We start from the raw sequence: 24106 nt of genomic DNA, 5'->3' as shown, positions 1-24106 counted from the left end.
ACTTTTAACTCTGGACAATTCAAGAAACAAACTAGGAAATTAAGAGGAAATATTGCAATGGTAGACATTCATTTTTATAGCTACATTTGAATTGCCTCGAGTAACAGGTGGCTAGAACCAAACACCTGCTTAAAAAGTTAAATGTCAAGGCTTTTCCAGCATTGTGCTCAAGGTTGCCTTACTTCCTTGATTTGCAATCACAATTCTGTGCACGACTGATAACTAGAGCTGCACCGTTCTAACCTGTGGGTATTGAGTGACTCCTGGATCAGGGTGTCCAGGTGACTATCCTCTTCCCTGATACCATGTAAAGTCTGCACCTTGGACTCCAGTTCAAGGTATTTCCTAATCAAACTGTGTCAGAGATGTTAAGACACACCGCTGGAGCAGCTGTGACTTGAACCTGGGCATCTTGGTCCACGGGTAGAGACACTACAACTTCAAGAGGTCTTCAGACTCCAGTTCAATTTTTTTTTCATATCTAGAATTTGTCTTACACAAAACTGGATGCTTTGCTTTTCCAACACCTGATCACCCCAGAACAGACTTCAATTCATTTTTTTCTACCACTGTGCCACAAGATGGTCCACAATCTGCTTTATATATTTTTTAGCTTGTTTTTCTAATCCACCCATTCAGCAATGTTATTACACACATCTGGAGCAGGTGGAATTTGAAAGGAGGCCTTTTGGTCCAATGATAGGGGCATTACCATAGTGGCACAAAAGGGTCTGTGATCTGCTTTATTTTTATTAACCTATTTTTCTAATCAACTTGTTCAGAGATGTTATTACACACCTCTGGACCAGGTGGGATTTTAACTTGGGTCTCCTGGCTCAGGAGTAGGGACATTACCACTGCACCACAACAGCCCTCCAGACTCATTTTCATATCCAGAATTGCTCTCACATACAAATGATTGCTTTGCTTTTCCATCACCAAAACACCCATAGATACAGACTCTAGTTCAACAACTCAGACTAAATTTCCTTCAGCTGCAGGTATGGTTCTCTAGGATCACAATATTCTCTACAATCTTCCAAACGCTGCAGCTGCAAGACACCATCTGCACCACATCCGTTTTGCTTAATTAAAGTTTACGTATTTACATCAACTCAGATTATAGGTCTTAGATCAAGTAATTAGCTAAAAAAACTAATTTAAGTTCTAAACAAAAACAGAAATTGCTGGAAAAACTCAGCAGGGATGGCAGCATCTGTGGAGAGAAAGTTCTGAAGACCCAAAACTCTGCTTTCTTTCCTGAGTTTTTCTAGTAATTCCTGTTTTTGTTTCTGATTTTCAGCATCTGCAGATCTGTAGATTTTTTTGTTTAAATTATACATAGATTACAGTAAGTGAAATAATTACCTGTAAAACTGACTAACAGAAGCATTAGGAGAAAAAGGCAGCACTTCCTACCCCCTCTGCATCAGATTTCCAACTTCTTCATTCTGTTTAGGATGTAATGTGTATATGATTGCTCTGTCACGAACAACTATCTTCTTGAGGTGGGGAAAGGAGAATGTGGGGTCTCTTTAGGATGTTAGTATTTCCAAAATGACATGTGGAAGAAAACTGGGGAAGTGTACATTTCAAATAATATCTTAAAGAATTCACTTGGTCTGTTAAAATATTATTCAAAATGATTTTAATAGGGAATTAGAGGTTCAATGCCTAAGGTAATTGAATTAATCCAGCATGGTTTAAGTGATTATACAAGAACTTAGTTAATCCTTTCCTGCTACCATCAGGTATATGGATTCAAAGCAAACAGCAATAGAAGATGTAAAATGAAACAGAAAACATTTGGTACATAAAGATTATTTTCATCAACATAAACCAAATCTATGCCAAACACCATTGCAAAATCCCATGGTATCAATCGTTCAACTGATCAATCTTTGTCCATGTATATTCAAGGACTCAAGTCCAATTTCTTCAATCCAACAATTGATCGTGCTGCAATATTTCCATACCTTAAATTAATAATAATCCTTTATCTCAAAATGCATTAGTACTGAAAGTCAATTACTGAAAGTCATCTACATAAATTATTTCTTAAAATATTTTCTTCTTGAAAAAAATAGGTTTCCGTACTGAAGCACTTTCCTGAAAATATCTTATCCAACTGGCTCAGTGGTTTGCACTGCTGCCTCACAGCACCAGGGCCCAGGTTCGATTTCCGCCTCAGGCGACTGTGTGTGTAGAGTTTGCACGTTCTCCCCATGTCTGCATGGGTTTCCTCCGGGTGCTCTGGTTTCTTCCCACAGTCCAAACATATGCAGGTCAGGTGAATTGGCCATGCTAAGTTGCCCATAGTGTTAGATGCATTAGTCAGAGGGAAATGGGTCTGGTTGTGTTACTCTTTGGAGGGTCGGTGTGGACTGGTTGGGCCGAAGGGCCTGTTTCGACACTGTAGGGAATCTAATCTAATCATGTGAACAGTGACACTTGGTAGGCTATCCAATTGTGCCGAGCATGTCAAATCGAATATAATTCAATACCCACTTACTGAATCAGTAGAGCAATTTTTCTTTCCTTTTTGGAAACAGAAGCACCATCTGAAGGATTGCTTGATATGATTCTCTTGCACCATACTACCAGATAGGGCAGTATAGGCAACCAGCTCCATGTGATACTCCATAATTAATCATCAAAAATCTATAGAAATATAGTCTAGTGCATCAGTACTTTACACTTCATCTGCATCTCTCAACACTGAAGCTTGTTTCATATGCACTGTAACTGTTCTATATATTATGTAATGAGTAATGTTGAAGTGTCAAACTCAATTTTAAAAATCTAATACGTATGAGAAACCTATTGTTTTTGAAAAATTGTGCGGCCGAAGTGTACAACACAAATGGCTTGGCATGGAAACCTAAAGAGACAAACAGCAATTACTCTCCTCCCTGGGTAGACTTGCACCAAAGTTGCATGCTCAAGACCAAACTTTCAAATAGGCACATCAGTAGTACTGTACTATATGTTTTCAACCTTCTACCAAAATAACCTCGAAGGCTTATTTCAAACATTAATACCGCTGCAATAGACCTTCACAGCAAAACATATTTAAACTGATGTGCTTTCATATTCTTCTGCCACACTCTTCATTCCAGACTGTAAATTAATCCTACCAATGACAAAGCAAACAGTGCTCCAGCTTGGCATCATAAAATATTTTCTCCCCCACGAGACACTTGAAAGACAAAAATGTACAATTTCATTTATATTTTTGATTATTGGAACAAGCGCAATGCAACAAATCTAACTTTCACATTTACAGGTGATTGAAAGTCTAGTTACAAAACTATTATTCCTGAAGACAAGACCTATGTACAGAGAGAAATACTAATTCAATAAACTGAATGCAACACTTACTGTGCTGTGAGTTTATCTTGCTGAGCTCTCAAAATGCTGATGCTACCTTCCTTACCATGCACAGTACTATTCCTAAAATAAAACTGATATTATTTCTTCAATTACTAAAATATAATAATTGACTCTTCCACCTGTACATCCAGTATTCTCAGTGCTTAATGATCCAGATGTACTACAAATATCTCTCATTAAATCCTGTTTTGTGCTGAGTATCACAACATGAAGCTTGGGTTTGAGAGGAAGGATCAAACCAGGTTCCCTACCCCTAATGTGTATTTACTGGCTTTTGCTGAAAAGTGCCAGTAATGATTCCAATGCTCCCTTTAATCCAGATTATTGTTTTTGCTTAACTCACTTTCTAAGCTTACACATGAAGGATGCCTGTTTGGACCAGACAGGAGAGAATAAATGTGCAGTATCTCCAAGGGAAGAAAGTGATGGGATACTACGTAATTAAAAATAACTGGGCATCCCTCATGAGACAAGATATTTATCCAGCAAGTAACCGAGTGTGCAGATCTGAAATGTTTTCCAATCTTTGCTGAGGATGCTAGTCACTTTCTCAGTTATAGGTAACAAAACGCAATCTCACCAAAAACGTACCCAATCATCCTCTGCAAGTCACATACCACCCTAACCTGGAACTATATTGCCGTTCCCCCACTGTCAACAAAGTACTGGAAGTCTCTTAAGTGCCTAGGGGTATAATGACACTTGAGGGACCACTCCAGAGCAGCGTGGAGCTCATGAAGAACTTAGCAAGTTTTGAGAAGACTGATTTAAGGACTGATGGGCAGCTCTTGACCTTGATCAATTAAGTATGTTTTTCATTTATCCAGATATCAAGCAAACTTCCAAAAACAAAAAATTCAACAACAGAAATTACATTTGAGGGAGGTAGGGCTACTGATGCCATTGGACTAGTAATTCAGAGGCCCAGTCTAATGCTCTGGGGACTTGGCTGCAAATCCCACCACAGAGGATAATAGAATTTAAATTCAATGAATAAAGCTGATACATTACATACACATATCATTACCAGTGCCATCAAATTACCACCAACTGACAAAATCCATCTAGTTCACTAACTGCCTTTCCTGGTCTGGCCTGCATGTGACTTCAGATCCACAGCAAAACCTTAATGCCCTCTAAAATAGGCCTCAGTTCAAGAACAACTGAGGATAGGCAACAAATGCTGGCCTAGCCAGCAACTATCACTTTCCGTGGATAAATATAAAAAAGGTTTTTATTTCCATTTTTTTTTCATCTTGCATCTTATTTTTGCAAATATATCCATGCCCACCTTGGCCTTGTTTCTCATTATCAATAGCATTTGATTGACAGCATTTTGGCTCTCAAAACATTAGAAACAAGAACACTGCTTGAAAATCTCAACAGTCTGGCAACATCAGAGGAGAGAAATCAGATAACATTTTGGGTCCAGTGACAACTCTTCAGAATTGATGCAGAACTTAAACGTTAAATTAAGTTTCAAAAATGACTGATCTTGAAAAGTTTGCAGACCTCTGGTCTGGGCTCACAAATCTAAAACAGCCATTTGAGAAAGTAGAAACTGTGTGGCTTTAATGTAGAAGTTATCAGCCAGTTTAGTAGATAGAGATGGTGAGAAAATAATTAAAATTGTTGCATTCAAAACAAAGTTACAAAATTTACCAGGAAAGCAAAATGAGGCAGCAAAGCGATAGAGAAAAGTACATTTCAAGTACATACCCATGATCCTTATTGCTAAATTACAAATTTCCGTTACATAAGTGATGAAACACAAAGTACAGATAGGGAATGAAAAACAGAGACCAAAATTGCCTTAATGCATCTCTTAAGTATTAATCAAATGGCAAGAGAGTTGCTGTATTTGTAGTAAGAACATCCAATGTTTTTGAACTTCCAAATGCCAACTGGGTCAGTTACACAAGATTTTGACAATAAAAGGTTTCTGTTCAGTAAGGTGTTAACCTTTCTTGCCAGTTCAAAAGTCCAATTCCATTACTGTATTGAATCCTATTAATAACAAAATAACAAAAACCTCAGCAAACAGGTCTAATAAAACTGCATACAGTTGACCTTGCATCAGGAGTTATGCAAGTCAAGATATAACACAAAAATAACAATTTTACATGCACTCACACCAGTGGAGCTACTCAATTGGAAGCCGAAAAGTGCATACATTTCAGTTTCAGCTACTATAACCAGCATTTTTAATAAGTTTTTTTATACTTACCCACACAGTTAAGAACTTCTGCTACTATGGTTGGGTTAGTCAGTCATTTTTGGCACAGTAGTAATATAATATTCAATTAATTATTCAAATAGAAAATGAGATACACTTAACTTGGATAGTCCAACATAAAGCCTGTGGGCCAGAATTAGTCTGCCATGTATCTCTACCCAGCTCAGACATCCACAAAATGCAAGTGCAAGTAGAAAAAAATTCTGCAAGGAGATGCTCCTTCAATCACTAGTAATTTCCAGCACTGTAGGAGAGAGAAATTCAGTGACTGTAGGAGCAGCAAGCAGTGCAGGCAAGATTGGCTTTATTCAATGAAGGCAGAAACACTGGAGCAGAGACAGTGAATCTGCTAGGGACTGGTGAGATTTCAAGTTAGAGGTTTCATGTTCCTGGGTAGGTCAGGGAAAAAGAGGTGTTTTGCAGCCATTGGGCTGGTGTGGTGGAGAGACAAGGCTGGCACATAGGTGACTGCAGTCATGATGAGGAAGCAGAACACTGTGCCTATGGTGGCACGGGAAGACTTGAGACAGAGGTAGCAGGATCACAAGGAACAGCAAATCTAAGAATTAGCATACGAGAGGGAGCAAAATGTGAGAGAGAATGGGTATGAACTCACGCAGCTTCAAATCTCCATCCACACTGTACTGGGAGAGAAAGACCCAGGACAAAAGGCATCTGCTCCACTCCACTACTCTATGATTTCTGCCAAGCCATTGTTAAGCCAACACCATACTTTACCACTGTTCTCTTCCTGTTCCCTGATAACCAGGGCTCAGGGTTAAATCTATTCCTCTCTAGCTCTGCTTCTATGCAGAAAGAAATAAAAACTTAGCTAACTCTGTACTTTTTAAATAATCATTTTTATTAACTATGCTTAAATTATCAATTTATTGCTTTGACATTAATTTTTCTTTTTTTTCCCCATATCACAACTTTTATTTTGAAATTCATGCTCAATATTGTGCCAAACTTTATCTTTCCAAAACATTTCATTGCAAGTTAAATATGGCCCATGATGCAAAGAGGTGGACAAAGTGTACCAAACAGGGACAATCTTTGAGCGGCATTAAACTTGTTTTTTTTGTGACAATAAGGAATCATCTTTCTTTAAATTATGTTTCACTTCATCCACAATCAGAATTGTGGATCAGAATCCTGGAACTCTCTCGCAAACAGCTCTGTGGGTGTACCTGCACCAGACGGATTGCAGCTATTCCAGAAGGTAGCTCACTACCTTCTGTATGCAGTAATTGGTAACAAATACTGGCACTGCCAACAAAGCTCACGTCCCACGCAAGAGTCTTTGAAAACCACCCATTTCTATGTCTGTTGTATAAGCCAGTCTAAGATTGCGAAGTGTCAAAGCAACTGCAAACAAGCACTTGCTTTTTTGTTTCACTTATTCCATAGCGAAAATCAAGAATTCAATCTGTGAAAGGCTTTTAATACAAATTCACTACATAGTAATTTAGCATCTCAATAAACCGCACCATCATGTTCCCCAGTTTGTTGAAAACGTTACATAATCCAGTATTTTGGGTCATACAATTATCATATTTTTCAATCTTGGCTGTAATCACTTAGTTACTTCTGGTAATTCTACAACGTCTTGCATTATATAGCAACATGGCTCAAGGTGCATAAAAAGAGCATTTAATTAAAAACATACTACCAATCCACAGAAGGACAGATGACCAAAAGCTTTAAGAAACACCTTAGAAGATGACAAAATGGGGGAGAAAGGGTGGTGACATTGAGGAAGGCAGTTCCAGCGGTGAGGGCCAAGGCAGATGAAAATATGGTCGAGCAATTGAAATTAGGGATGTACAAGATGCCAGAACTGAAGGAGCACATAAATCTCAAAGGCTCTAAGGGCTTAAGGAGATTGCAGACATAAGATGAGGCAGGGCCTTGAAGGAACTTTAAAATGATGAGAATTTTAAAAATTAGACTATTGTCAGAGTGGAAATTAGCACAGGTCACAAGATAGGGGTGATGGATGAATCAAGCTTCATGAACATTAATGGGAATAGAGTTTAATGGGATCAGCATAATGGAAGTCTGGCTAAAAGGACTGCATGTAGTTGTTGGTTAGGAAAGTCTACACTATTTGTACAACCCTAATTTAGCTTGTAATTGAAATCAACAGCTTAAATTCCGTAGCTACCAGCCTTGAATATTTTCTAATCAACCTGGTTAGAGATATTATTCGACACCTCTGAAGCATGTCTCAGGCTTCCTTGCTTGCAAATATATTTCCACTGTGTCATAATAGCCTTTAGCTATGAGCCTTAAGCTAATTTTTCTTTTTGTTTTCAAAACTAGTAACCCCCACCAGTAAAATATCCTTGCAGCCAATTTAATATTTAAAAACGAAGCCCACTATGAACAATGCAAACCATCAAAACCTGTGGGCTGGTAGAGAGAGTAGGAAGGAACTACATCAAAACAGAGCTGGAAGGAGAGATAAAGCACTGTACCCCACACAGTGCCCACCTCTCTCTGAAGGCATCAATTGCATTGACGGACACTGGATGTTCCTTTTCCAGGGATATTGTGTATGAACATAACCAAACAGGGGCTGATAGTCAGCAGATATGATCCCCCTCCACAGTCCACTGCCTGGACCTGTTTTAGCTGCTTGACCAAACCCAGGAAGAGACCCACAAGGATATCCTCCGATCTGCCCACATCCCTTTTCACTGAATGTCCGAAAGATCAGGAGCATGGGGCTGAAGGGCAACCAAAAGCAAAAAAGATTTTTCAAATTACTCAAAAGGGAGTGCAAACACGGATATAAACATGGTCCACAAAGATTTTTCTTCTAAAAGGTTGCAGTGAAAGAGCGAGGTAAAAACAATGACTGCAGATGCTGGAAACCAGATTCAGAATGCAGTGAAAGAGCAGATTAATTAAGCTGAAATTGGATGCTCATTGAGTAACTCAAATAGATTTGCTTTGTTGGGAGCACATATAAATAGCCAGCTTGCTATAGGATTCTGGAGTTAAGCAGAGGAAGGGAAGAGATGTTTGGTTGATTTTGCCTCAACAAAGCAACTGATTAACGAGTGCTATCAGAAGGATGTTGTGGAACTTGAAAGGGTTCAGAAAAGATTTATGATGCAATAGTAAGGTCCTTAGTTTGTTTTTAGGAGATTTTCCCCCTTAAAAATAGCTTAAGTATGAGTGATACTGGCATAAAAAAGATTTATAATAAAGTGTAAAGAGCAAGGATGCTGATGATTAATAAAATATGGCAAAGATGGTGGGTCAGATGATTAGTGCTACTGCAGCAAATGGTAACTGCTGGATAACCAGTTGATCCAGAGTGCACTCATCTCCAGCGTTTCCAGTTTGAGCAACTTTAGATAAGTTGAGCTGGAGTGTAAGCTATAGACATCCTCACATCAGGGAGGAGGAAGTTACCGCAGACATTTCTTCTGGAGATAGTGACACCGTCATCATGCAATTCAAATTTTGCCTATGATCAGAAACTGGTGTATGTGACTGGAGGGTAAGCAAGTATGGGGACCAAGGAGTAGCTTTCAAGGAGCCTTAGCCGCTGCAATTATCCAACAGTTAAGGAGCTCTTACAACCTTAGGTCTCTGTGGGGAAATAGATGGTGACATCTTGAAAAATGTCCATATTACAGAGATGGTAGTGCTGGATATCTTAAAACACGTGAAGGTGGATACATCACATTTTTGACTGACTATTCAGCATCTGCAGTCCTCACTTTCTCCTGATCAGGCGTACCCCAGAATTCTGTGGGAAGCTAGGGAAGTGATTGCTGGGCCCCTTGCTAAGATATTTGGATCATCAATAGTCACAGGTGAGGTGCAGAAGACTGAAGGCTGATTAACAATGTGCCACTATTTAAGAAAGGTAGTAAGGAAAAGCCAGGAAAATATGGACGGTGAGCCTGACATCAGTGGTGGGCAAATTGTTGGAGGGACTCCAAAGGGACAGGATTTACATGTATTTGGAAAGGAAAGGACTGATTAGGGATCATCAATATGGCTTTGTATGTGGGAAATCACATCCCAGTAACTTGATTGAGGTTTTTGAAGAAGTAATAAAGAGAACTGATGAGGGCAGAGCAATGGATATGGATCTATACAGACTTCAACAAGGCATTTGACAAGGCTCCTCATGGTAGACTGGTTAGTAAGGTTAGATCTCATGGAATACAGGGAGAACTAATTGGATACAGAATTGGCTCGAAGGTAGAAGACAGAGGGTGGTGCTGGAGGGTTGCTTTTCAGACTGGAGGCCTGTGACCAGTGCAGTGCCACAAGGATCGGTCTGGGTCCACTGCTTTTCATCACTTATATAAATGATTTGGATGTGAACATGGGAGGTTTAGGAAGTAAGTTTGCAGATGAAACCAAAATTGGAGGTGTACTGGACGGCGAAAGAGATTACCACAGAGTGTAATGGGATCTTGATCAAATGCACCAATGGGCTGAGGAGTGGCAGTTGGAATTTGATTTAGATAAATGTGAGGTGCTGCATTTTGGAAAGGGAAATCAGGGCAGGACTTATATACTTAATGGTAAGGTCCTGGGAAGTGTTGCTGAACAAAGAGACCTTGGAGTGCAGGTTCATAGTTCCTTGAAACTGGAGTCACAGGTAGATAAAATAGTGAAGAAGGCGTTAGATATGCTTTCGTTTATTGATCAAAACATTGGGTATAGGAGTTGGGATGTCATGTTGTGGCTGTACAGGACATTGGTTAGGCCACTTTTGGAATATTGTTTACAATTCTGGTCTCCTTCCTATCAGAAGGATGTTGTGGAACTTGAAAGGGTTCAGAAAAGATTTATGATGATGTTGCCAAGGTTGGAAGATTTGAGCTATAGGGAGAGGCTAAACAGGCAGGGGCTGTTTTCCCTGGAGCATCAGAGGCTGAGGGGTGATCTTATAGAGGTTTATAAAATCATGAGGGGTATGGATAGGGTAAATAGACAAGGTCTTTTCCCAAGGTTGCGGGAGTCCAGAACTAAAGGGCAGAGGTTTAGGGTGAAAGGGGAAAGATTTAAAAAGGGACGGAACAGGCAACTTTTTCCACACAGAGGGTGGTGCGTGTATGGAATGAGCTGTCAGAGGAAGTGGTGGAGGCCAGCACAATTACAACATTTAAAGGCATCTGGATGGGAATAAGAAAGGTTTAGAGGGATATGGGCCAAACATTGGTAAATGGGGACTGGATTAATTTAGGATATATGGCATCGACAAGTTGGACCAAAGGGTCTGTTTCCATGCTGTACATCTCTATGACTCTATGATTGCAGGAGGAATAGGAAATTGACCATGTGTCATGATATGGTGCGCCATTCGGCATGTAATACAGGACATTGTTAACTGGGGACGAATGTGTTCAAAAGACTGTTGCTTGCTGATGCCATGGTAAGAGCATCTCTTCAGGACTAGAAAGGAAAATGGGAATGAGAGGAGAAGCATCCAGTTGTAGTTCATTAGTCCTACCAATGGCATTGGACTGAGAGGTCTGCTGAAAGACTCTAAACAATTAGGAGATAAAATTTAAAAAGTTAAAATGAGTGTTTCAAAGATTGATACGAGAGGAATAGGTTTGTTTGTGGGGCACCAGCACAAGAGAGGAAGGCTATTATTCCAGTGGTGAGCTGAAACTTTATTGCTGGAACAGCACAGCAGGTCAGGAGATTGATACGAGAGGAATAGGTTTGTTTGTGGGGCAGCTGATAGAGGAGGGGAGGGAAATATTCCAGTGGGACAGGCTCTGCCCGAATCATGGTGGATTCAGTGTCCAGTTGAAAAACTCAGGCTATACAGAGGGCTTTAAACTAATTAGAGGAGGAAAGGGAACACTTGGCCTTACAAAGCAAAAGGATTTGATGGAATAGGAAGGATGAAAATGAACAAACCAGCAAAAACAAATAGGGTCAAAGGTGATAGCAAATAGTAAAAAGGCAAAGTTTAATGGCTCTTAAATGTGCAAAGTATTTGGAACAATAAATTAATGGCACATATTAATTAGCATATTTTTCTAGCCATTGTGGAGACACGATTACATGAAGATAGAAACAGAAATGAGAAGAAGAGTATGGGATTTTTCGCCCAGGCTGAAATAAGTACAATAGCATAAAATGATTTTTGATTGGAACATGTAGGATCCGTAAGATTGAATTTTTAAGAAAAAGGAAGATGAAACTGGTGGGAGTAGTCCATAGGACTAAGAAGTTGTTCTGCAGGATAGAAAAAAGTTAAAATATGATGAGGGCATGTTTAATTAAAAAGTACACTAATCATGGTTGATTTCATCCTTTTTCATAGATTAGGAAAATGAAACTGGCAGAGGCAGCCACAAAGAATATTGTGGGGACAATTCTCTCAAACATTGTTGTGAATTCTACCAGGGATCAGGCAAAGCCAGTTTAATTAATTTTGTTTTAAAAACAGTGACTATGACATTGTAGAATTTAACGTTTCAGTTGTCATGAAAAACCTGGGTCAAAAATCTATGCTATACCTATATGGGATGATTATGGGATAATTATAAAGGAATAAGGGCAGAAGTTGGCTGAAGTAAATTAGAAAAAGGAACTTAGCAGAAAAGACCATTATTGGACAATGGTAGGTGTTTAAGAAAACAATGATTCTTGAAGATATTCCAGAGAGAAAAATGGATTCAAGGAAGGGGATAAACCAACTATTCTTGACCAAAGAAATTAAGGATAACATCAATGTGGCGAAGGTTAGTGCTAAGCCGGAGGACTGAGCAAGTATTTATTTGAAAAATACAAGAAAAGATGACCTCCAAAAAAAGAAAATAAACCAAGGGCAAATTGGCAAGTAAAATAAAACTGTAAAGTATGAGCTTCTTTAAATTTATAAAGAGGCCATCATTAACACCCGCCCCTTTAGAGTAAAGCTAGGGGAACGAAAACTAGGAACTGACCAATTAAATTTTTAAAAATCCATCCATCTTCACTATGAAAGACACTAACACCATTCCAAACTTACTAAGTCAAGGGGCTTTTGGTAAAGCATTTGCAAGACACTAGACAAACCTCAAGTGGAATACTGCGAACTGTTTTGAGCAACCCTTTTTAATCTAAGGAAAAACATCAACAATGCAGGCAGTTCAAAGAAGGTCCACTTGACTGATAGCAGGTATGGAGGGACTGCCTTATGAGGAAATTGAGTAAATTGGGCCTATACTCACTGGAATGAAGAAGCATGAGAGTTGACCTTATTGAAACATACAAGATTGAGACTTGAAAGGGTAAACATACAGAAAGGTTGTTTCCTCCCTTTTGTGGAAGAATATGGGACCAGAGGATACGATCTCTGAATAAGGGGTCATGTATTTAAAAAGTATTTGAATAGTCTCTGATCTTTTGACATGAATGAGAGTTTCAGCAGCTGAGTTAAGGAAGGTTTGGAGTCAGGCAATTAGAAATGGAAGTAGACAGTCTAGGTGCTGCAGCAGAAATGGCTAAAAGCTTGTGTGGAGAAGGAAGATATAGTCAAATATTAAGTTACAAATTGGAGAAAACTTGCCATATCACAGTTACACAGAATGTCAATTATGACCTTAAACTAAGGCAGAATCCTGCTTGTAATTGTGAGAAAGAAATATATGGACTTAGGAGGCAACAACACATTCAAGAACTTGAGAGGAGATTCTCTATTCATCAGGTATTATGAACATTCACTCTTTGATCCTGTTTCCTCATACAATTAGATGGTGTCTAATATGTACCACATACCCATTTATCCACACAATATTTGCTGACATCAATGATCCAATAATTGACTTTTGTTTATTTTCTATTAATCTATTTTTTTTTGAGTTGTAAAAGAAATAACTAACAAAATTAACATATATTTAAGATTGATCACTGCTCGAGGACAAGATCCTGGGTGTCAGCAAGTGCTGCCTTACCCAGTACTGGTTCCAAAGTCTTTATTACCTTGCCTAACCATGTTAAAAAAATCACAGAACACCAAGTAATAGTCCAACAGGTTTATTTGAAAGTACTAGCTTTCGGCGCTCTGAAAGCTAGCACAGGCACTTCCAAATACACCTGTTGGACCATAACCTGGTGTTCTGTGATTTTTAATTTTGTCCACCCCAGTCCAACACCAGCATCTCCACATCTTGCCTAACAATAACAGTTGTTAAATTTCATTTGCTCTGTCCACACAGTTGTTTGGGAGAACATTTTCAGATTAATTTTGTGTATGAAGTGCTGTTTCTTGTCATCGCCTCTGAATAATTTAGTTGTAAGTTTTTAAGATCTCTTCTCTTATTTTGAATTCTATCACAGGATGTAGTTTATCTATATCTATCGAATGTTTCAACATTAAGTCTAACATGACTCTTCAGAACTTCTTTTCTGAAGAGTCACACTAGACTTAAAACATCAACTGTTTCTCTCTTCACAGACGCTGACAAGACTCTGTTTTATTTCCGCCAGCATTTGCAATACTTTTTGATTGATTAAACATTTGGACAATCTCAATTAGGTTTATTTAAATCAAACTCAATCCAAACTTTACTTGAGCAACATGTCCTCAGGTGAATCTGTCCTACACCTGGTCCAAAGCAATCTTTAAATGTGGTGCCCAGAAGTGACCATAGTGTAACCATTGGAAAAACTCAACATTAAAGTTGATGCAAAGTCTCCACCTTTTTAAATTTATCAACTTGTTCAGCTATTTTATGGTGCATATCAAGTAGGTCACGAACCCAGACTTTCTGGCCTAGATGCTATTATACCACAAGCCCTTTCACCCTTCAGTATATTGTCTTTCAGATGCCACTAACATTTCGTTAAGCTTCTGCACTTAATCATTTGCTTTTTAGTACGGTTCTTCCTGGGGCATACCAAAACACTTTACAGTCAATAAAACACTTTTGTTAATGCTGTAATTTAGGAAAAAGTTGTAACACTACTAAAAGGCATTATGAACAACTGAGACCTATTTACTCAGCAAAGACTTAATCTCCAACAAGAAATTATTCCACATTGTCATAAATTAACATTGGGAAAACGAAACTAAACTATCACTCCACTGTAGTCAATTCTTGTTAAACCAATGTGACCTAGAGCCAAGTGAAATATTACATCTCTCAAGATATTTAACTTGCCAGGCTGTTCAGCATTTCAAATGGAAACAAAGACCAAACTGGCCTACAGGACAAGGCAGCAGAAGACATGCCCTGTGAAGTGTGACCTACAACACAGTAAAAATCAATGTCAGCATGAACATTTCAATACAATATGCATTTAGTATTAGCTTTGTTTCCAGTGATAGCAAAGGATAGATGCTGGAGCATTGGAATAGGAAGTCAACTAAATGATATACAGTCTTAAGTCTAATTGTCAGGATATCTATTTTTAAAAAAGACAATATAGACATGATTGAGGGTTTAAGGTGAAGGAAATGTATAGATGCTGATTGGATAATTCAAATTAAAAGACTGACCAGTCAGTGCAGGTTAGATTCCAATGACACAACTGCAGTCTCTGTATTTTAAATATACTATGGAATTACACAATGAATTTACATGTCAAAAGTGAACTTGAGTTTCAACAGAAGACTACTTTTGTTAAATGAAATATCAATTGGTTGGAATCCAACTGTTGCCATTCTGCTTGGCTGCATTAGGAAATCAAAAACATTCTAGAGGTTTCTTTCCTGAATTGGTCCATTTTATACATTATAAGGCCACACAATGAATGCCTCAAAGCGTGTATTCGGTACATTGTTTTAATGGGAAATGTTAGATCCATTGGAATTACAACATTTACTGTCTTTCTCTCCAAACACTGCCAAACGTGTTGTGTTTCTCAATCACATTGGTTTTTACTGTGTTGGTCTTTTATAGCTTTTTTTAGTATATCACCCAAAAGTATTTCATTGTGGCGGCTTGAAAAGGTCCTGCACAAAAAAATTACATGCTTGCCAGTTCTGAGTAACGAGAGGTTTTAATAAGAGAAAGCACTGCACCTCTTAACAGTAAGGACCTGAAAGAGGCTGAGGTAACTAGTTGTTGTCAGGAACAACCACCTAACAGATGCTCTTAATAACTTAGGCGCCAATAAAATGGCTTGTCGGTGCAAATTAACAAATCTGCTACAGCTGCATAAAATGGCTTTTAAGTTACTAACTGCTAATTCTGCTATAGTTGCATAATTGATTAACCATAGTCTGCTTCAATAAAGATTAACAGACCATGCTACCTTTACAGCACAGAAATAACTAACCAAGACCAAAAATTACTGGCCATCCTAGCTGACCTTCAGATGCAGGTGCAATGGCTCAGTTAGTGATATAAGGTGGCCTGAGTGTTGGAAAACAAAGTTGGTTCCCAGGAAATATCATTCATTGAACCAAAGAACTGTCAAATAAAGTGATATCACATATTGATTGGTAATTATTTGAATGTACTATGCGATCACAGCCTCTACCCTTCTTTAATAAAAGTATAAAAATGTCTTTGTCTTCAGCCAGGTGCACTGCTCCTCTGAGGAACACGGAGGTTTTTAACCTCTGTTTCTGGGCACTCTGTGCCCCGCCGTGTGAAAATTAAAGAGTGAAGTCTTAGAAGCCAGACAGATTGAGAGTGTTTATTGACCGATCTCGGAACAGAGACACCCTGCAGGGGCCCAGATTTTCATCTGGTGCCGTGACTCTGATTCGGTACGGACAGTGGTGTAAGAGCCTCAAGTCCTCCAATATTGAGTGTAGAGGAATCGGCCGGCCAGACTGAGTATTTTCTCCATTTGGTTTTCCTTGCATTCAAGTTGCAGTTGACTCAACCCCTCACTGTCTATCGTCTAAGTCCAGCCTGAAAAGAATCAGTCCTAGTAAGAATTCATTAAAAAAAAAGGAGTCGGGGACTCCCACTAACAGGTCGGGAACCTGCATAAGGAAGTACTTCAAAATGAGTCGGAGACTCAGATACAATCGAATGGTTGTTGAAATTGATTTCCAAATTGTCCTGCGAAAGATGAAGAAAGAAAGTATCGTGATACATTATAACGAGACTGTTGAGGATTTTTAGAAAGTTCAGAAAGGTTTACGGAAGTCATTAGTTTTGTTGTTAGGTTATTGAATAGTGAAAATCTTAAATCGCGATTATAAAACAAGGCTGTTTTATCATCCCGACTTAAGATCTTCACTATTCAATAAGTAATAATATAGACAAGACAGAAGATCTGTCTTCTTCATTGATGAAACTATGTGAAAAGTGTCTGGAAAAGTTTGAAAGCCTGTGAAAACATTCTGGCGCCTTAAATAAGACATTAGGTGATGAGCAGTGGCCACTGAACAGCCCTAAACATACTCAATTGGTTAAATCAGCCCAGTAATTGATTTGGCGACCAAATTTGGGCTCAAAAATCGAAAGAATTGATTGAACTGTGACAGCAATTTTGTTGTGAAAGCTACAAAGAATCAGTTTTCTGTTCATGGGAAGATACTACCACCAAATTGGGAACTGAATAAACCAATGACAGTCCATGAAATCTATTGAGGCCCTCAAAAATGAATGTGCTCGAGTCAAACATAGACATAAACAAAAAGTAGCCACTGGTGACTGATAATCAAAAAGAACTGTGCAGTTCGATGGTTGGCCTTGGTTTGGTTCCGGGAGACAAAGAAAATTCAGATTTAGATGATTGGTGTTTCCTATCTGCGCCTTCCACTGGCACCACCTCCCCCACCCCCACCTAACCCGCAAGCAGCTCTTAATGCACTCCCTCCCCCCCCATTTATTCCAGTCCCTGCTACATCGGCAAGTCAAGCGCCCCCAGCCCTAACCCCTTTCCCACATATTATTCAACCTCCTGCTTATCAAGCTGTTGTTGCTGCTCATTCTCAAATCCCCATTGTTCCCCCGTCGTTCTCCCACCTGGATTCACCCCCACTATTGCCGCTTCCTCAGACTCTCAGATTCCCGTTAGTTTGGCAGCTGTAGCTCGTCCTCAGACATACGCTGCTGCCGTAGCCACGCCTCTTCCACCACTCCCTCCTCAGTTTACCAACCCTGTTGCTTGGAATAACTCGCAATCAACTGAAATGGAGATCTCGCCAATCCTCTAAAAAGTCTCACCGTGCTTTGCCACAACTTATCCAACAATCAGAAACCCTATTGAATCTCTCTTGAGGACTCGGGAGATGAAATACCCGATCCAGGCATGCTCCCTATAAGAGAACCCACGAATCCGCAGACTGGCGCTGCCAGTCAAAATGCCTCTATGTTTACTGCCCTTGGAAGCCCATGAAATTATTTCTATTCTCAGTAATGCTCTGGATCGCCACAAGCTCCCCAATAGGTTGTTGATTTCCTAAACACCACGATTAAAGTTTACGATGGCACTGCCCAAGATTTTTGGGCTCTTCTTCGACAGTTCCTTACCCGTATGAATATGCCCGTTTCACTGAACGTGTTGGTTATAATGATTTTGCTGCCCTCGCCAACGCTGTGGCTCAGGATCAGCAGTGACAGGATGATATCCTTGCTGCTACATCCTCCATACTGGCAAAACCTATTGACCTTACTAGTATCCTCGAACTTCGCCCTTAAAAGTAAGGAATCTGCTGAAGACTTTCTTGAATGCTTTCGAGAATGTTATGAATCCTATTCTGGAGATCAGGCTTTGAATTTCCATGTTGTTAATGCTAAATATAGCTATGTTATTGAACTGTCTGCCGCTCTCTGTCACCATTGCAGTTAAGACAAATAACCTGAACTGGGTCGACGGTAATCCCAATCAACTTCTTCGTTCCGTTATGGCTTAATGGAAACATCAGAGCAAAGACAAGGTGCCGACCTGCGTAAAGTGTGAATTTGTTGTCCAGGAAGAGACTTAACAATTACCTATGCATTGCAGTAGCAGTCCTTCACCCTTTCGAGGTCACATTCATGGACATGGCTGGGGGCGGTCCCTCCCAGATAACTTCCTCAGAGCTGTTTCAATTGTGGCAACCCATATCACTGGGTTCATCACTGCCCAACGCAAGGCTGCTTTATTTGTTGCTACCCTTTTCACTGGGCGTCTAATTGCCCTAAAGGACAACAGGGGGGAGGCAGATATGAAAGTTACCTTCAGGACCCTTATGACAACTGGGGGAAACTCCCTAATAATAATCACCGTTTGACACAAGCAAGAGGCAGAGGACGACTCACTAATTTTTTGCAAAATAATGCTTTTTCCCAATGACTAAGGAACTTTTCTTTGAAGTCTGTGTCCTGCAAGCAGGAACCTACAGTCTTTCTTAAAGTTGAAAACAGATGGTATTCCTTTCTGATTACAGGAGCTTCAATGTCCTCGCGAAATCTGACATGAACCTTCCAATTTCTAAGACAACCCAAAAATTATCTAGCTTCCGAGGAGAAACCCATCATTATCCAGTTTCTCATCCAGTCCCTGTCTATTTCCAAGGCTATTCCCTGGACCACCGCTTTGTGATTACTACCACATTATCCTGCAACATAATGGGACGAGATCTGCTATGTGCCTTTCAAGTCAAAATGCCTGTTCCCCTGATGGTGTCCAACTTGATTAGGACTCAGGTGAACGCCAACTGTACGTGTCGACTAAACCCCAATGGTAGTCACTTGACCTTGACACCCAAAGTTCTGGAAGTCATGTCGCCCTTACTTACAGTCGGCCAGACCAAGACCAATCCCTTGAATGTTTTTTCAGGGATTTTAATGGTATTGAATGCACTATACAGATCCTGGCACGGGTCACCAGGCCGGAGGGTGAAGCAGATTACGTTCACACACCCACTCACCTTTGGAAACAGGCAGATACCCCAGCCCCTCACATCACCCAGAAGGTCAATCTGCCTTCTCGTGCTAAAGACCTGGGCCCTTTGGTCCACTGTGCAACCACCAGAGCTGATCCACACTGCTATCATCTACAAACAATCCAAGGAGGGATGATTATCCTCTATTGCTCAAATCCTACCTCTCAGTGCCACACTCCTGCACCATGAAAGTCAGGATGTCCACCCTGATGTACGAGCTGAAACATCCTCTCATGTCGGACTTACGGAATTGTAAACCCATTCAGATCGCTCTAAAACCAAATGTTACTCTACCATCCATCCGCCAATATCTGCTGAAACAACAGGTGATACCGAGCCTCATTGCTCTGATTGATGACTTTCTCCGCCAAGGCATCTTGGTCCCTTGCCAATCTCCCTGTAACACTCCAATTACGGGTGTCCTAAAACCTGGCATGTCAGACCAGTATAGACTGGTTCAAGACTTAAGAGCTATCAACACTATTGTACAGCATCTTCATGTCCTGGTCCCAAATCCAGCTCATATTCTAATCGCAGTACCATCAAACACTAAATTTTTCACTGCAACATGCTTTTTTCTCTCTGCCTCTTCATGAAGACAGTCAGTTGATGTGGATCCAACTACCTCAAGGCTTCATACATTCTCCAACCTTTTTCTCTCAGGTCTTACAGAAACAATTGTGGTCTCTCACCCTCACAGGTGGGTTTGCACTGATCCAATATGTAGACCCATCTAGATAAAGGGTCAAATTGCTCCGATGTTGTCGTCCTCCTCAACTATCTGAAACATCTGGGCTGTGTTGTCTCTCTCAAAAAGGTCTCAATTGCACGATGCCAGGTAAAGTTTCTAGGTTTCATTCTGTCAGCTGATTCACGCTCTCTTGAACAGAGCCACATCAATCCTATTGTCAACTTCCCAATCCCAACAACTGCGAAAAAGCTTCGCTAGTGGCTAGGCATGGTCAACTTCTGCCGACAATGGATCCCGAACACTGCTCTCCTCGTTAAGATGTTGACACCTTTTACTTCCCACGAAGGGGCCTTCGAGCTCTCCTAAGAAGCAAAGCAAGCCTTAGGCGAACTTAAACAAACCTTGTCACAAGTTCTAGCTTTGAGAAGACCCCTCTCTGACAGACCTTTCCAACTTTAGTGCACTATTCTGGATGACTGTGCTTCCTCAGGTCTCACACAGCTACATGGAGATCGACACCATCCAGTTGCCGATTTCGCTACTAAACTTGACTCTTGCCTTCGGACATCCCCGTTTTACTCAGATCCATTCTGCTATTTATCTTAGTTTACAGTCTGCAGAAAACCTCACACTTCAGCAGGACATTGTCCTGAAGTTCTCATGAAGTGATCGCCCTGTTAGGACAATTGCAAACTCAACAGTTGACTGCTGCTCACCAAAACCATTATGAGATTTACCTCCTCAACAACCCAACTGACCTTTAAGTACTCTACCACCATTAATCCTGCCGATTTCCTTGCACATCCCTCATCACCATTACCCACTCCAGATCATGACTGTTTTCTCCTCATCAAATGAGGACATCCAAATTCATCCAGCTCGTTCCAATGCTCCCATCCCAGACCCTGATATTAAAATGTTCACTGAAGGTGGTTCTTCTACTGACCATATAGGTACTCGCCTCTTAGGCTACACAATAGTTGATAACCATGGCTCCGTCCTGGAATCAGCTTCTTTTGAGATTCCCTTTCTTGCCCAACAAGCTGAACGTTTTACCCCGATCCATGCCTGAGCCCTCAGGACTGGCCTTCATATTAACATTTACACCAAGTCCTGCTATGCTTTCAGAATGGTGCATGATTTTTTTAGCTCCAGAAAAAAAGAGAGGGTTTTTGATGTCTTCAGGTACTCCCATTTCTCACCGCCAGCTCATCTCGGACCTTTTAACTGTGCCCCTGCTCCCAAAACAGGTTTCAGCAGAATAAGTATGTTTTGGTCACTGTGGAAGTTTTTTTCTAAACGAAGCTTACCCCACTTCCAACACCGTTAAAAATGTTTTACTCAGAGAAATTATTCCTGCTTTGGTATTCCTTTCTGCCTGTCTTCTGACAATGGTCCTCAATTTATTAGTGATATTAAAGAGCAATTATGCTTTCATTTTGATATCTGCCAACAACTTCATCGTGCTCATCGCCCACAGGCTGCAGGGCTCGCGGAGCTTTGTAACCAGACAATGAAAACTAAACTTGCCAAATTGACTTCTGAGACAGGTCTTTCCTGGGTTAGGCTATTGCCTCTGGTATTGTTCCAACAATAATGCACTCCTTGTGAGTAAAACTCACTTACCCTCTGCTTCAGAGAACATCCCTGGGACACCTGCACCAATCAACCCCACCGCCCCGTGACTGAACATTTCAACTCTCCCTCTCACTCTGCCGAGGACATGCAGGTCCTGGGCCTCCTCCACTGCCACTCCCTCACCACCTGAAGGAAGAATGCCTCATCTTCCACTATGGAACTCTTCAACCCCTTGGCATCAATGTGGACTTCACCAGTTTCCTCATTTCCCTCCCCCCACCTTACCCCCAGATCTTATCTTCCAGGTCAGCACTACCCTCATGACCTGTCCATCTTCCCTCCCACCTATCCGTTCCACCCTCCTCTCCACCACTAGAAAAAGAATCAGAGCTCCTTGGTAGGAAAATATACAGATACTCAAAGAATTGCAAATGGATAGTTATGCACAAGTGGAAGGTAATCCTTTAAGTGTAAGTGAAAAAGAAAACCATGATATAGTGCTAACACTCATTTCACTGAGCAAAATGAATCTTCCCTATAGAATAAAACTACTGATGCTGGAAATCTGACTTGAGTTTTGAAGAAGGGTCATTGGACTCACACTATTAACTCTGCTTTCTCTCCACAGGTGCTGCCAGAACTGAGGTTTTTCCAACAATTTGCTTTTGTCTCATCCTTTCAAAATAGGCCTATACTGCATCCACATTATTGAGTGTATTAGCACAAAGTTCCTTTGTAGTGAACATCAGAATTGTGTATCATCCGGTTTCCTTAACATTTAGTTAACTTTCCTTTTCCTAACCCAATAGTTCTGAAGCCAACACAGCACTGAAGATACTACAAATCAATCTTGCTGCCACATACTGCTTCAGTTGTTCTAGCCTTAAGTCGTCAGGCCCCATGTTTAAGTCCATCCATATCAACTGTGTATGGATGATGTGACCACCTACATTATAATTAAAAGATGAGGGATGACCCAGAGGCTGATTATGGCCGTGTATGTCAGACCACAAGCACATCGACCTGCTCATTAAGATTCGTTGCAAGAGGAACCATTGCGCCATTCAACATTTCAGGTCACTGGACAACCAAGACAGACATCCTTTTAGAAGCTATTCCTGTCAAAAAGTTGGAGCACCTTGCCTAAATTAGAACAACGTTTCTGAATCCACTAGTCAAAACAATTCCTGTAAAATTTTACTCGTGCACATATCAATAGTCAATTAATAATCTCCTCCACTTAACCTGTAAAAAAAAAATCTATATTTTCGCAATCCTAAACTGGGAAATGTCAGCATAGATACTACCATGATGATTGTATGGCCATTTAAAATCTTTTAATTGTCAAGGCCTATGTTGGTACATCAGTCTTGCCCACGGGATTTCTTAATCGTAAAAAATATTTTGAATCGTACGTCATAATCTTTTAAATTACCCCGCAAAAATTCCAATAAAAATCTTTAAAATAGATATTCGGTTTTATAAACGTGCCTCAGTATAATGCATGCAATTTGAATAACTTTTTAACTAAGTCCATTTTAAACCAATAACGTTTAAATTTGAGAGCGCGCAGGTGCCAGTAATGTCGCAATTCACAGCCCGAGGAAATGAATCGCCAGCGTGCAGCATCTCCACATCTTTAAAAGATCATAAATCCCCTTCGGAATTGCTTTAAACCGATTATCTCTCAAATAAACGATGAAGTCAGGGCACTGTATAAACGAGACGCATGCCATGTTTGAGATGAGTAGAGCTGATCGCCCACCGGTGTTTACCACAATGCTCCCCGGCGCTAGCACCCGATTCTGCGAGTTATAACAGCACTTTGACATCGATTTACTAACGTGCATTAAAAGACAGGGTATTCAAATCTCAGTCTGGTTTGATTTTCCTCTCTGCTAGGGTTAAATACGACGCATGAGTTATTCTTCACCGCTGCTTTTTGAAAAAAAAATTATTCTCACCCGAGTTTTATCATAGCCAACTCTAATTTGTAATTTCGTTTGCTCATGCTGCGGTTAAAGAGTTTGGGTCATTTTTTTTTGCTCTAATTTATTAACGACCACCACGCTCCGATACGTACCTCCAACGCTCTCCTCTTGTTTTTGCCGCCTCTGCCCAGTACCAGCACGCGCCGCCCCGCAAACCGGACCTGCTGCCCACCGCCCCCCCCCCTCAGGAAGTCCCGCCTCTGCACCACAGCCATTGGTCCTGGCCCGCGCCGCTGCGGCGAGACCCCTTCCCCTAGTTGGACCTGACGTCTTGCCAATCAGATCCACGACGGTTGTGGATCGGGGAAGCTGGAGGCCGCGCGGAGGCGGGGTTGAAATGGCCGACCGCTGTCAAAGGTTCACGTCAAAATGAAAATCGGTCGGGACGCTCATCTTCCTCACTC

At 40.5% G+C, this 24106-nt stretch overlaps 1 protein-coding gene across 2 annotated transcripts in view; it reads right to left on the bottom strand.

The window, feature by feature from the left end:
• kcnab2a (potassium voltage-gated channel subfamily A regulatory beta subunit 2a) overlaps nt 1–23867 on the bottom strand; it is a 265891-nt gene extending 242024 nt beyond the window's left edge. Inside the window, exon 1 of one of the 2 annotated variants that reach the window (XM_043675966.1) lies at nt 23795–23867. The gene's annotated coding sequence lies outside the window, so the exon portion shown is untranslated. Of the gene's footprint in view, nt 1–3137; nt 3199–23794 lie in introns of those variants that run through there. The other variant, XM_043675967.1, reaches the window with a different exon arrangement.
• Nucleotides 23868–24106: the final 239 nt, after the last annotated feature.

Source organism: Chiloscyllium plagiosum, chromosome 34, assembly GCF_004010195.1.
Source record: "Chiloscyllium plagiosum isolate BGI_BamShark_2017 chromosome 34, ASM401019v2, whole genome shotgun sequence".
NCBI lineage: Eukaryota > Metazoa > Chordata > Chondrichthyes > Orectolobiformes > Hemiscylliidae > Chiloscyllium > Chiloscyllium plagiosum.
The sequence above is the reverse complement of the archived record's forward strand: the minus strand, read 5'-3'. Positions and strand labels throughout refer to the sequence as shown.